At 47.7% G+C, this 12,085-nt stretch overlaps 1 pseudogene; it reads right to left on the reverse strand.

Moving 5' to 3' along the window:
* Positions 1 to 1,378: 1,378 nt before the first annotated feature.
* LOC101611575 lies at positions 1,379 to 6,630 on the reverse strand (annotated as a pseudogene).
* Between the last annotated feature and the right edge of the window lie 5,455 nt (positions 6,631 to 12,085).

Here is a 12,085-nt window from a genome sequence, read left to right on the forward strand (position 1 = left end):
TGGTGGTTTGAGTGGATGGCCCCCAGTTGAATCAGAAGTTTATTAAAAGCTTGTCATTTGGATCTTCAGCTGCCTGTGTCTGGTTTGGAAGTTAATCTCAGTGATCTGAAGCTGTTTGCTACACACGCACACACACACATGCATGCACACAATCATTCTGAGAAATGAATGCTTGGGAGATCATTTGTATAACTAAGAGTTCTTTGGAATAATTTCCATGTAAACGGTGTTTATTTAAAAGTAAGTTATAAACATGTGCTTATAGGGAGCCTGCATACTCAACAGTAAATGCAGCAACTTCTTCAAACATGAGGTAATGTTTCAGGCATTTTATCCCTGACACTGTTGAGAATTGCTGGAGCATGGTGATTGAGAAAAGCAACCCGACTTTCGGTGGCTGTGTTGTTTTGAATTCCTTTCTGCTGGCACCCCGAGGGGCCGACCAGCTCTGGCTAACCCTTGCTCCATCACTTCCTGGCTGTCCTGGGACTCCTTTCTCTCTGGAGTGTGCGCGGCTCTGAAGCCGGCCTCTTACACACAACCGCCGCCCGGAGGTTTTTCCATCCTCCAGAGGCCTGGCATTTGAACTGCAAGAGCCAGGAAAAGACTTCTCCTTTCTTTCCCTTGCTCTACCACAGCCCTTCCCTGGGGCCCCTTGGCTGCCTGAATCAGGCAAAGAGCTCTGAGAAGAAAGGGAAAGAAGAAGAAAAATAATATGAATTAATGCATCCAAAATTTTCCACCTCCAGAGGACAGCTTAGGCCATTCTCAGAAACTGCCTGTGACTTGCCCCATATTTGAACTCCTAGGGACTCTCCACTGGTCTTTGATCTGCAAGGACCAGAAGCACCGTGGGGAAGTTTTGTTTACTCCACCCCAGAGTTTGCACAGAGTTAAGGGGAGAGACAGTACTTGAACCTGGAATCCTGCTGCACAGAGCAGAACATAGCTCCCTCCTTGTTACTTGCTCAGCTCTACGTGTACCTAACAGCTTATGAACAAGCATAGCGCATGCACTTATGCGCTAAACTTCAAGGAGCCTTAGGGCTTGTGAGAATGCAGAAAAACAACCAGCTCTGGCTGTAATTAACTTTCCTCTGAAATCACTGGTGGGTCTTTCCTGGTTGCATTCAGAATGCCAGGAAATATGATAACAAGAGAACATGCATTCCTCAGTCCCAGAGGCTGAAAGAGGAGATGCCTCGGTCAAGCAAGAGGCAATTGAGAGCAGCCATCGCCACAGTGGCCTGGGAGAGGCCTGTGCCAGATCTGTGTGGCCTGGCCTGGAGGTGATAGGAAGTGGGGACTGCCGCCTTGGTTGCTCTGGCTCAGTATAGGGTGCATGTCTTGAATTTTGACCTTCCCACAACAGAGAGCTTTAGAAAGTGTACCCCGGGTTGTGTCCCTTCTCTGTGTAGTATCTCCTCAGCTTCCCACAACACTTAGAAGACAACTCGAGCTCCTGCTGGTTGGTGGGGTGACAGCCCAGTGGGTAGAATGCTTGCCGTACAAGCATGGGGATGAGCCCCGCCCCCAGCGTTATGCACAGTGCGGGCTGCTGGCCCACGTGCTTGTAACCCCGTGCTGAGGAGGCAGAGAGAGGGGGGGCTGCTGGGACTGATCGGTTGGCTTGTCTAGCCGAACTGGTGAGCTCCAGGTTCGGTGAGAAACCCTGTCTCAAAAATAAAAGGTGGAGAGTAATTAAGTTTGACACTGAATATGGACCTGTAGCCCCCACACATGTGCATGCACACCCCCTCCACATGAACACACACACACACACTCATGCAACACACACACACACACACACACACACACACACACACACGTAAAAAATAAGAGCCTGGGTTGGAGAGATGGCTTAGTTGTTAAGGTGCTTGCCTGTGAAGCCTACGGACTCATGTTTGATCTCTCTTCATATCCCATGTAAGCCAGATGCACAAAGGTGAGGCAAGCTCAAGGTTGCATATGCGTACTAGGTGGCACATGCATCTGGAGTTTGATTTCAGTGGCTGAGGCCCTGGTGCAGCAATTCTCTTTCTCTCTTTATATTTATATATATATGAAGACCATGCAGGACCCCATCTCTACCTGTCTCTCCAACTTCTTCTTGTCCACCCCTCCCCAGACCCAGTGCTCTGAAGCTGCATGGAAAATTGACCACTTCTGGGCCTTGCTTTTGCTTTCCTCCTACTACTCTGTATTATATTCTGGTTGCACCAGGAAAGTACTGTCTGTCCTCTCTGTGGATGGGTCTTTCAAGATCACTGTGGGCCACCCACCCTGTTACTTAGCATCTGGCTTTCCTTCCTTCAGGGCCTTCATCACCAGGTGAAATGCTGTTTTTTAAAATTTATTTATTTTGGTGCATAGCAAGGGGTAATTTAATTTTTATTATCCAATAGGATAATCCCACTACTTTTTAAAAACTTTTAAAATTGACAACTTTTGTAAGTATTGACAATAAACCATAATAATTCCCTCTGCTTCCTCACTTTCCCCTTCACAAATCCACTCTCCATCATATACCTTCCCTCTCTCAATTTGTCTCTTTTATTTTGATGTCATCATCTTTTCCTCCTATTATGATGGTCTTGTGAAGGTGGTGCGAGGTAGTGCAAGGTTATGGATACTGAGGCCAATTTGTGTCTGAATGATTGCTTTGTAAGCAGTTCTACCTTTCCTTTGGCTCTTACACTTTTATTTATTTTATTTGAGAGAGAGAGAGAGAGAAAGACAGGCAGAGAGAGAGAGAATGAGAGAGAGAATGGGTACGCCAGGACCTCCAGCCACTGCAAACGAACTTCAGATGCATGTGCCACCTTGTGCATCTGACTCACGTGGATCCTGGGAATTGAACTGAAGTCCTTTGGCTTTGCAGGCAAATGTCTTAACCACTAAGCCATTTCTCCAGTCTTGGCTCTTATACTTTTTAAAAAACATTTTATTGACAACTTTCATTAATATAAACAATATACCATGATCATAATCCCTTCCCACCACCCTTCCTTTTCTCCTTTCTCAAATCCTCCCTTTGTTGAATCACTTCTTCTTTCCAACTAGTTTTTCTTTTATTCTGATGTCATCATTTTCCCTCTCCTATTATGCAGGTCTTGTGTAGTAGGTAGAATCAGCCACTGTGAGGTCATGAATATTGAGGCCATTTTGTGTCTGGAAGACAGTGAAATGGTGGTTTTTTTCATGTGTATTGTTTGTCTGCCTTCCTAGGATGTCAGCTCCACGTTTACCTTCTTGTTCCAGGGCCAGCTGCACAGTAGATGCTTATTAAATATTTACTGAATGCATGAACAGGCCTCGGAGCCTTTCCCTGCAGTCTATTTCCAGTGCTCTGTGATGTGAGTGAGGGCAGTGTCCACTACTTGGAGCACTGCCTAGTCTGTATGAAGTGCTATGTTTGTTGTCTAATAACTGAACCTAGCAGCACTCCTGAGGCCTGGCCTTAGGAATGTACACCTCACCCTTCTTGCGCCTACATCTCTATGTACACCTGTCTTCCACCTCTGTCCACGCCTGCAAAAACCCTGCAAGACCCAGCCCAAATGCGACCTTCAGAGTCCAGAGTGCTAGCCATGACACGGTGGAATCTTGCCCGAAGGCAACCTTCTACAAAGCCCTTTCTCTCTTTCAGGCCGTCAATGTAGCAGCTATTGCTATAACAACAGCAGGAACTAACTCCTACCCTCTGCCAGGTAACTGCGGTGTCTCAATCCTTGTAACAGTCTTCTTATGTAGATACTATTCCTAGATAGTTTTTAAAATTATTTTTTATTTATTTGAGTGAGAAAGAGGCAGATAGATAGATGGATAGATAGACAGATGGATAGACAGAGAGAAGGGGTGTGACAGGGCCTCCAGCCCCTACAAACCAACTCCAGACACATGTGACACCTTGTGCATCCGGCTTATGTGGGTACTGGTAAATTGAACCTGGGTCCTTAGGCTTCACAAGCAAGCACCTTAACCACTAAGCCATCTCTCCAGCTCTCCTGGTTAATTTTTAGTTAATTAATTAATTAATTCAAGTGTGTGGGCATGCATATGCCACAGCACCCATGTGGAAGTCAGAGGATAACCTTGTGATCTTCTACTTTCTTTGAAGCAGAGTCTCTTGCCACTGCAAATAAATACCACCCTAGCTGGTCCATGAGCCTCAGATTCTCCTGGCTCTACTTCCCATGGCTGGAAGCATGTGGGGATCATCGATGCATGCGACGCTTTGCATTACACTTTATGTGGGTGCTGGGGAGGACTGAACTTGGGTTGGCAGTCTTTGTACACGTGCACCTTCAACTATGGAGCCATCTCCCAGCCCCTTGGTTGCGTTTTAAAGATGAGAAACCAAGGCTCAGAAAGGTACCCAAGGCCTCACAGCAAGTAGAGAAGCCAGGATTAAGCACAGGAAGTGGATCCCAAGTTCACCGCTCCCCTCCCGTTGTTGGTTCTGTGGCTGGCAGCTTTGCCTGCGCCTCCTGCAGCCCTGGCTCCCGTCACCTTCCCTGGCCAGGGCTGGGTGAGATTTCTCCTCGTCCTCTTCTGAGGCTCTGGTGCTTCTTGCTGTTTGAGGACTTTCAGTAAATGTTGCTGGGTAGAAGTGAATTGAATTCCGGTCCTGCCTTAAAAAAAAACACAATTATTTATTTATTAGAGAGTATGAGCACTCCAGAGCCTCTTGCTGCTACAAATAAACTCCAGACACATGAGACACTTTGTGCATCTGGCTTTACGTGAGTACTGGGGAATTGAACCCAGGCCGTAAGGCTTTGCAACCAAGTGCCTTTAACTGCTGAGAAATCTCTCTAGTTCCCCCCCCCCCCGCAACCCTCCCCCGCTGACAAGTAATTCTTTAACTCATCAAATGAAATGTTTATTTCAAGGTTCACTTTTTTTTTTTCAAGCTAAGGTTTCACTCTAGCTCAGGCTGACCTGGAATTCACTATGTAGTCCCAGGGTGGCCTCGAACTCAGTGATCCTCCTACCTCTGCCTCCCGAACGCTGGGGTTAAAGGCATGCGTCACCATGCCTGGCCCAGAGTGCACATCTTCTTGACTGCCTAAATCCATGTTTAGCTTTCTCAGTTGGTTTACCCTAAGTTCATCTTTGTTACTGCAACCTCCAATGAGGACGAGCTTAAAAGTAAAGGAGTGACTCAGCTGCCTCCTTATTTAGCAAGTTAGCAAAGGCTCTGATCCGCAAAGGATGATTCTTTTCAGGCCTGAACTGGACAATGGAAACGAGCAGATGTCCTGGGGTCTTTTTCTCATGTACTGGAATGTCCAGAAATGTCTGTGTATCACAAGACGGATAAGCAATGTTAGTGCCATGCTCGGCCTTCCACAGTGAGAGAATGTGGTTTAGTGTCCAAGACGAATTCGCCAAGACTGCATCACTGGAAGAGCCCACCAGGCCATAAATACAAGCAAAACAGTAGTAAATGAGCTTCACTTTGCTGAGGCAAGGATTCCTGGTAATGAAGCCTGCATTATTAAAGCCAGCATGTTGATTCTTTTTTTAAAAAATATTTTACTTTTATGTATTTAGTTGAGAGAGAGGGAGAGTGGGTGCACGTCCTCCAGCTACTGCAAACTCCAGATGTGTATGGCAACTTTTGCAGGTGCCTTGTGTATATTCTGGGGAATCGAACCCGTGTCCTTTGGCTTTGCAGGGAAGTGCCTTAACCACTAAGCCATCTCTTCAGCCCACGTGTTGATTCTTCAACACAGAGAGCATGTCGGTGCTGATAGTGGGAGAATGAACATAGCTTCCAACTTGGCAGCCCCTATATGCTTAAAGAGCAGGAGTGTGAAAGCCTATCCCATTGGATCTATGTGAACATCAGGAACACACTGTGGCAGAGCTTCCCAGCCAAGAAAAATAGATTTGAGACTTTGACCCAGCAGTGTGAAGTACGGATGTGAGAATCTTCCACATGGTAGCATTTCCTTAAGAAAACAAACTGAACTGGGTGAATTACTCTGATACTAAATCTTCTGAAAGTATTTTCTAGAATCGGTTGAAGAGTTAAAAAACCTTAGTAACTGGTACAGGCACCATCTTCCACTAACTCTCAAACTCAGAAAGCACTTGGCCATTACTCCCCAGCTCCCCCATTTTTTGTTTTCGAGCAGGGTCTCACTCTAGCCCAGGCTGACCTGGAATTCACTGTGTAGTCTCAGGGTGGCCTTGAACTCATGGCGATCCTCCTACCTCTGCCTCCCGAGTGCTGGGATTAAAGGCGTGCGCCACCACACCAGCCCCACTTTTTTTCTTTTTTAAAGCAAGATCTCATTCTGTAGATCAATCTGGGCTGGCCTAGAATTCCCTTTGTAGCCCAGGCTGGCCTCAGATTTAAGGGAGTCCTCCTTCCTCAGTCTCCCAAATGCTAAGATTACAGGTGCAAACCTGCCACACCCAGCTGGGAAGCTGGGTTTCTTTTGTCGTCTTTCTTTGCCACAAAAGCTCCATAGAATGAGATACAAGGATGTTGAAGGGAAAGAAGAGCATGTGCTAGGAAGGGATAGCTAAAACTTTTGCAAATAGCAAGTAATTACTGAAAATGCCATCTTAACCTTCGGTCTTAAGTCCAAGCTGCCAAAAGGCACCTTTTACCATACGCTCCTATCAGAGGTAATTAAGTCCTCTCCTTCCCCCCCTCCCTCACTCCCTCCTTCCCTTGCTTCTTCCTTCTTGCCTTGGGGTTGGGCCTTTATGTGAAGTCCATTAACTGAAGGCAGGGCCCTTCTGGGTGTTCCCCTCATAGTCTACCCAGTGCTAAGCGTAGTTAGTTGGCCCTTAGTACCCGCAGTGTATTAGTTACTTTTTTGTTGCTGTGACCAAATACCAGACAAGAAGCAACTTAAGGAAGCAAAGGCTCACAGTCCCACGTTTTCGTCCATCGTGGCAGGGAAGGTGGTGGCAGGAGCAGGAGGCCGGCCAGTCACATTGCATCCACTTTCAGGAGGCAGACAGCAGTGACTGCTAGTGCACTTTATTCATCCAGGACTCCAGCCCATGGCATGGTACCACCCACAGTTAAGGCAGGTCTTCCTACTTCAGTTAACATTAACCCATCAAGATCATTCCTCACATGGCCTGGAGAGATGGCTTAGTGGTTAAGCGCTTGCCTGTGAAGCCTACATTAGCCAGCTGCACAAGGGGGCGTACGCATCTGTGGTTCGTTTGCAGTGGCTGGAGGCCCTGTTGCGCCCATTCTCGTTCTGTCTGTCTGTCTATTGCTCTCAGATAAATAAATAAAAATAAACAAAAAATTTTTTTAAAAAGACAGTTCCTCACAGATAATATCAGAGGCTGATTTTAGGTCCTGTCAAGTTGACAATTTCAGCACACACTTCTGCATGTACAGTTTCAACTGCCCAATACTCAAGAAGAGAAACTACTGAACACGTACAGACTTATTTCCTGTCATCATTTATTTTAAAAACTCAGTATCATTATTTATACAACATTTTCATCCTATTAGGCCTAGAGATGACTTAAAGTACACAGGAGTATATCTGTAGGCTACATACAAATACTATGCCATTTTCATGTAAGCATTGCAGGCATTATGGGTTTTGGTATTCTCAAGGGGGTCCTGAAGCCAATCCCTCCTGCGTATCCAAGGACAACTGCATATGAGTGCTTAGAATAGTCAGAATGTTGAGGTCCTTTTCCTCTTAACCTTAGAGGTCTTACCTACAAGTTGGGGCTGCTGTCCTTCCATATCAGAGGGCTGGTATTGCTCATTAAGGGACAAGGGAGAATCAGAACTTCCCAGGCCCAGGTGTGCTGGGCCCAGTGAAGGCAGTAGGCTTGGAAGGAAGTATAGCCAATGACTGGTGGGCGGAGGGCCGGGTTTACAGGGACGGGGGCACTACGCGGGGAAAGCCAGATACTCACTGTACGGTTCCACTCCCTGAATCTTTCAGAAGCTCGGCAAGCCCTGCCCTGAGCTCTGCAGGCCAAGCACCAGCTGGCAGGCGGGTTGGGATTAGGGTGGAGTTTGGTTTCATTGTTATTTCTGCTTTGTGGTCATGACTGTCCTTATGCTTGTTAAGTGAATTAGAACAGAGCCCCTGCTGGGCTCAGGAGCTTGGATTGGACGAACAAGGGTGCAGGCCTGGGCTCAGCCTGGCCTCCCAGTGCGAGGTTTGAGTGTGGCTCAGTCCCCCTGCCCCCGCCTGCTCTATCACATAGGTAGCCAAGGCAGCTACAGAAACCATCTAACAGAGGAATCTCGTAGAGCTGGGCCCATGGCCCGGGGCTCCCAGCGTGTACCCGCTCTCCTGTTCTGTTCTTAGCTCCTTGCTACCCACCTCTGCTCCCTCTTCATTCTCACGAGCCCTGCCCCGTCTTCCTCCCTGGCCTGCTACAGATAATTATCTGGAAGTCTACACTGACAAGGTGCCTATCTCTCAAAGGCCAGGAGGAGGAGCACAGGCCAGGGGACCCTGATCCTGTGAATTGGGTAGGTGGCTGCAGCATCACAGAGTGGCTTCACACTTGTCTTGATTTGATCTGTGCTCTAGAGGTACAAAGCTTTGGGTGGAGCTCACACCGCACATTGGCTTATGGTGGAGCCCCATACATAGACTCCGGCTTATTTCCAGCATTGCTGTTTGCAGGTTGGGAAAGTCACAGAGCAGGATGTGGTGAGGCACATCTGTAATCCCAACACTCAGGAGGCAGGGGTAGGAGGGCCGACGAGAGTTCCAGATCAGCCAGGGTTACATAGAGAGCAAAGGGGGATGCTGGGAATATGGCTCAGTAGGAGAAGCACTTGCTGTTGGAAGCATAAGGACCAGCGCACATGTAAAGTGCCTGGGTGGTGCTATGCTCCTGTAATTCCAGTGCTGGGGCGGGGGGCAGAGACAGCAGGACCTCTGGAGCTTGCTGGATAGTTTGTCTAGCTGAATTGGTGACTTCTGGGTCAGTGAGAGGCCCTGTCTCAAAAAAAAAAAAAAAAAAAAAAATCAGCTCCCCCACAAAAGGTGACGAAGTGAAAGAGGAAGACGTTTGATGTCCACCTCTGGCCTCCATATACAAGCACACACATACACTCACACCACACACAATTCTCACAAGAAAGAAAGAGGTCATATTTTCCAAAAGCTTGTTTCCTCAAATGAAAAACAGGCACAGCGTCTACCTTCCTGGGTAGCTGAGGTTAGAGAGGGTTAATGCAAATATGGTTGGCCCTGGACACTCCTTGTTCTGACCCCCAGAGTTAAGCAGCTCTGTGGTCTGGCCCCAGCTCCGGTGTGTGACTTTCCTGGGCCCAGGGGTCCCACCAGGCCTTCCTCACGAGGAGCTCTTTCTGCCAGGAGCTGAGCTCATGGGCAGAGCCGCCGCAGGGGCCACCCATTAGCCGCTTGTCCTCCCTTTCCTGGGAGCTGCTCCAGGGACAAGGGGCTGGGTGTCTGGTTTTCACTGGGCGGCTGTCTCCAGTTCCTTTGGCCTCTGAGGCTTCTTTTCAGGAGGGGGAGGAGGAGGAAGATGTACTTAACTGGTTGTGACCCGGCTCTGTGCTAAGGGGAAAACACAGGGCTTGGCATTCATCAAAACTTGAATCAAACTTAACACCACAGAGATGCTGCGTGCTGGATGCTAGCTTATGCCTCTTAACTCCGCCACCTTGACTCTGCCTGTCAGGAGCCCAGTTTGAAAACTGGGAGTGACTTTGTGCAGCGTCTACTCCGTAAGGTTCAAATCAAAGTGCAAATCATAAAACATGAAATTGGGGGGGGGTCACCTGTGTGTGGGTATCATGTAGGAATGACTGAGTCCCTGCTAACTTAGGATTTGGCCAAAATTTTGGAGCCCATGGAACAGAGAGTTATTTTGTTGTGTATTGAGACAGAGTCATTATGTAGCCCAGGCTGGCCTGGAGTGCATATTCTCCTGCCTGGCCTCCTGAGCATCGCAGGTATGAGCCTCCACGCCCAGCCAGAGACCCATTTTAGAAGATACAGTTGGGCAATCTTGAAGAGTGGCGAGGGCTTGGGAAACCAAGGGTTGACTCTAGTGGGTGTGGTTTGGGAAACAATACATCATAATAGTAGTTAACCATATATGCCAGGCATGTGTCTAAGAATTTTTCACATTTTTACTAATTGGCCTTCAGGGAGGAGTTACAATACTATCTATCATTTTTCCTCTTTTCCTTTTTTTTTTTTTAGTTTGAGGCAGGGTCTCACTCAAGTCCAGGCTGATCTAAAACTCAGTCTGTAGCCTCAAACTGGCCTCGAACTCAGGGGGATCCTTCTACCTCAGCCTCCTGAGTGCTGGGACTAATGGTTTTGCATCACCATACCTAGCTCTTCTTTTTTATTTTCTTCTGTTTTTTTTTTAAATAAACATTCTATTTATTTATTTGCAAGGAAAGATAGAAAAAGAGAGAGAATAGGTATACCAGGGCCTTCAGCCACTGCAAATGAACTCCAGATACATGCACCACTTTGTGCATCTGGCTTTATATGGGTACTGGTGAGTCAAACCCCAGTTGTTAAACATTGCAGGCAAGCTCCTTAACCACTGAGAAATCTCTCCAGCAGCCCCCATTCTTAATCTGAGGGTGAGAGTGAACTGGCTATGGTATCTGTCACCCCACTGATCATCAGGGTTGATTTGGCTAATCTGGCTGGCTAGGCTGGTATCCCTTCCTCCATCACTCTCCCTCCCATAGGGAGGACGACCTTCCCTGAACAGAGGAGGAGCAGTCTTTGGTCAAGCATATATGAGCAGCTGAGCGCTCCTCCTAAAACTTCCAAACAAGCTCTTAACTCTGTAAGTCTTTGTGTGTGCACATGTATGCAGGTGCATGTGTTTGTGAGTGTGCATGAATGTGTGCACGTGCACCCACGTGTGTGTGTGTGTGTGAGTGTGTGTGTGAGTGTGTGTGTGTGTGTGGAGGTCAGAGGAAGACCTGCTAAGGTGTCATTCTCAGGGACATTGTCTACCTTTTATTTTTTTTTTAATTTTTATTTTTTTGTCAAGGGAGGGTCTCACTCTAGCTCAGGGTGATCTAGAATTCACTATGTAGTCTCAGGGTGGCCTTGAACTCATGGCGATTCTCCTACCTCTGCCCCCCAAGTGCTGGGATTAAAGGTGTGTGCCACCATGCCTGGTCCTTGTCCAACTTTTGTGAAATAGGGTCTCAAACTTGGTGGCCTATAGCTCACTAGTTAGGTTAGACTGGCTGGCAGCAAGCTTCAGGAATCCTGTCTCTGTCTCTCCTGTGCTGGGGTTACAGATGCGCACCACCATGCTTGGCATTTTCATGTGCCAAGTATGGGGATAGAACTCAGGACTACATTTGTGAGGCAAGAGCATTACTGACTGAGCTATCTCCCCAGCCTTCTTCTGGACATTGAGGCAGTGTTTTGCTACATATCCCACACTGGCCTAGGACTTATGTTGATCCTTCTGTCTCATCCTACCAGGAAGCTGGGATTGTGGGCATGCACCACCATGCCTGGCTTAGTTCTCTTTTAAACACCTTTGAAGTAGAAAGGGTCTCTGGAGAGGCCTTGAGGAGCCACTTGCATCCTGGGGGCAATTGGGCATCCCTCCCTCAGGCCTAGAAACAGGAGATCTTGAATGCCAGTACAGCGGTTTTGCCACTGAGCCATCTCCTCAGCCCAGGAGAGGGTTTGAGATTTGATCAGTAGGCAGCAGCAGGAACCCTTGGTGGCTCTTGATCAACCCAATCCTTGAGGGTGGGTGGGTGGGACTCCTGGGAGGGCGGTGATGGACTGGCTGTGGAGCAAAGTCCAAGGAAAGAGGTGGGGTTTCCTCATTCCTCAGTCTTCATGTTTGAACATGGGCCCAGTTGTGAGCCAAGTGGCCCTTGGGAAATCTTGAAGCCAAGACGGACTCAGAAGCTGAGCTAGGGCTGGGAAGATGGCTTAGCAGTCAAAGGCAGTTGCTTGCAAAGTCTGCTTTCCCCGTTCAATTTTTAAGCAAAAAGTGGCTCAAGCATCTTGTAGCAAGAGGCCCTGGTGTGTACACTTAGCCATCCCCTCCTCACACACAGATGCAAATGACTAAATAAAAATTTAAAAACACA

The sequence above is a fragment of the Jaculus jaculus genome, chromosome 1 (assembly GCF_020740685.1).
Source record: "Jaculus jaculus isolate mJacJac1 chromosome 1, mJacJac1.mat.Y.cur, whole genome shotgun sequence".
Taxonomy (NCBI): domain Eukaryota; kingdom Metazoa; phylum Chordata; class Mammalia; order Rodentia; family Dipodidae; genus Jaculus; species Jaculus jaculus.